The sequence below is a fragment of the Myotis davidii genome, unplaced genomic scaffold (assembly GCF_000327345.1).
Source record: "Myotis davidii unplaced genomic scaffold, ASM32734v1 scaffold701, whole genome shotgun sequence".
Lineage (NCBI taxonomy): Eukaryota > Metazoa > Chordata > Mammalia > Chiroptera > Vespertilionidae > Myotis > Myotis davidii.
The window spans coordinates 17,409-20,470 of NW_006291552.1; positions in this window are offsets into that span (position 1 = coordinate 17,409).

The window sequence follows — 3,062 nt, forward strand, 5'->3', positions numbered from 1 at the left end:
TTCCAGAAGTTGTTTTATGTATTTGGGTGTTCCTGTATTGGGTGCATATATGTTTACCAGAGTTATATCTTCTTGTTGAATTGTTCCCTTTAGTGTTATGTAGTGGCCTTCCTTATCTCTTGTTGTGGCCTTTACTTTGAGGTTTATTTTGTCAGATATAAGTATCACAACCCCAGCTTTTTTCTCATTTCCATTTGCCTGAAAAAATCTTTTTCATCCCTTCACTCTCAGTCTTTATAAATCCTTTGTTCTGAAGTGGGTCTCTTGCAGGTAGCAAATATATGTGTCATGTTTTCTTATCCATTCAGCTACCCTATGTCTTTTTATTGGAGCACTTAATACATTTATGTTTAATGTTATTATTGACAAGTACTTGTTTGTTGTCATCTGTATTCTTAATGTTTGTGTTTCTTCTTGCCCTTCTGTTTCCTCTTTTTACAGCAGTCCCTTTAGCATTTCTTGCATTTCTAGCTTGGTGGTAATAAACTCTCTTAGCCCTGTTTTTGTGTGTGATGCTCCTGATTTGACCTTCAATTTTGAATCATAGCCTTGCTGGGTATAGTATTCTTGGATTCAGTCCCTTGCTTTGCATCACTTTGTATATTTCATTCCATTCTCTCCTTGCCTGGTGTGTTTCTGTTGAGAAATCAGTTGATATTCTAATAGGAGATCCCTTGTAGATAACTTTCTGTCTCTCTATGGCAGCCTTCAACATTCTTACTTTGTTGTTGGTGTTTGCCAATTTAATTATGATGTGCCTTGGTGTCGGTCTTTTGGGGTTCATCTTGTTTGGGACTCTATGTGCTTCTTGGACTTGCATAGTTTTTTTCTTGCCAATATCAGGGAAGTTTTCTGTCATTAATTCTTCAAACAGGTTTTCTATTCCTTGTTTCTCTTCCTCTCCTTCTGGTACTCCTATTATGTGAATGTTGTTTCATTTTGTGTTGTCCTAAAGCTCCCTTAGGTTCTCCTCTTGCTTTTTAAATTTTCTTTCCAGTTGCTGCTGTGCTTGTGTGTTTTTTCCTACCTTGTCTTCTAATTCACTGATGTGGCCCTCAGCCTCTTTTAGTCTACTTTTTAAGCCTTCCATTGTGTTCTTTATTGCAGCTATGTTGTTCTTCATTTCCTCTTGGTTCCTTTTCATGTTGGTGACATTCTCATTCAGCTCCTTATAATTCTCATTGAGTTGTGTGTATTTGTCATCCAGCCATTTGAGCGTCCTTATAACCATTACTCTGAATCCTTTCTCTGACATGTTACTAGTCTCAATTTCATTTAACCCCCTTTCTGGTGATTCCTCTTTTTCCTTCCTTTGGGTATTGCTTCCCATGTTTTGCTGTAACATTTTAATTGTAGATCCAACTGCTTTGTCGGATGGTGCAGGTTTGGGGATGGTGCTACTGGTATGATCTCTCAGGTCTCCCAGGCTTGGTAATCTAGCGTAGCTCCCTACTTGAGCTATTTGGGTTTTCTTGATGTAGGCCTGTGAGTTGGAAAGGTGCAACTGAGGAATAACTGTATTTGATTTCCTTTTTGGGTATTTCAACTGTTGGACTTAAAAATTCCCCAAATGCCAAATTATTCTAAAGTCATTCTAATGTTCTCTCAGATGTTCCAAGACCATGCAAAAAGTAGGAAGAATTCATCTTAAAAACTGTTTAAATCAGTCCTAGCCAGTTTGGCTTAGTGGATAGAGTGTTAATGCATGAACTGAAGAGTCCCAGGCTCAATTGATAGTGCTGATCCTAGGCTATTTCAGGGAGCAGAGCTAGAAAAGACCTTTTTTTTTTTTTAAAATAAAAGAAACTGCCAAATTCTTTTCCCAAGTGACTCTTCCTTTTGCATTCTTACCAGAAATAATATGAGAATTCAATTGTTCCACATCCTTACCAACACAAGGCGATTTTAATATTAATCCTACCCAGTGTGTAGTGGTCTCTCATTGTGATTTTAATTCACATTTTCTTATTACTAGTTATGTTTACCATCTTTTCATTGCTTACTGACCATTAATATATCTTATTTGGTGAACTGTCTCTTCAAATCTTTTGCCCACTTTTTAATCGGTCGTTTCTCCCTTTTTTGAGTTGCAAGACTTCTCTGTATGTCCTGAACACAAGCCTTTAACTACATATGTGTTTTGCCAATATTTTCTCCCAGTGTGTGGTTGGTATTTTTATTTTTCTTAACAGTGTCTTTTGAAGAGCATCTTGGGCACATGTAGAAATCCTCTGTACTATAATCCTCAAAACTGTTTCTTATTGATAGATATTCATCATGTTTTCAATATTTTTCTATTAAAAACTATGCTGAAATGAACAGCTTAGACTATCTTGGTGTCTACTTGTGAATATTTCTGTAGGACTGGAATCAGAAAGCCAAAGGGTACATACATTTAAAATTTTGAGGTTTCAAGCACTGTGGGAAGGAAAGAATAGTAGGGGGTCACCTTATTGCAGACAAACAAGTTAATGGGTCATAGTTTTGTGGAAGTTGACAGAAGACATGAGACTCATGGGATAGAGGTAAACAGCCTTATTACTAGTACTCACAGCAATAGTAATAGCCAGGATGTCTGCATATGTATATACATTTGGTTTTGGAGCCCCCAGTTCCCACAGGGTTAGTTACATAGAGGGCCATTTGCAATGGGCCAAGGACCAGCACGTTTTAAAGCAAAGAGCCACTGGGCCAGAATGGCTCAGTTGAGCATCAACCTATGAACCAGGAGGTCACCGTTCAATTTAGTCAAAGCACATGCCCTGGTTGTGGGCTCAATCCCCAGTGTGGGGTGTGCAGGAGGCAGCTTATCAATGAGTCTCTCTTATCATTGGTGTTTCTGTCTATCTCTCTTTCCCCCTTCTGCCCTGAAATCAATAAAAATATATTACAACAAATACATCCTATCTAATAAAAGAGAAACATGGTAATTAGCATACGACCGCTACCCTTCCCATTGGCTAATCAGCAAGATATGCAAATTAACTGCCAGCCAAGATGGCGGCCAGCAACCAGGCAGCTTGAAACTAACATGAGGCTTGCTTGCTTCAGTGACGGAGGGA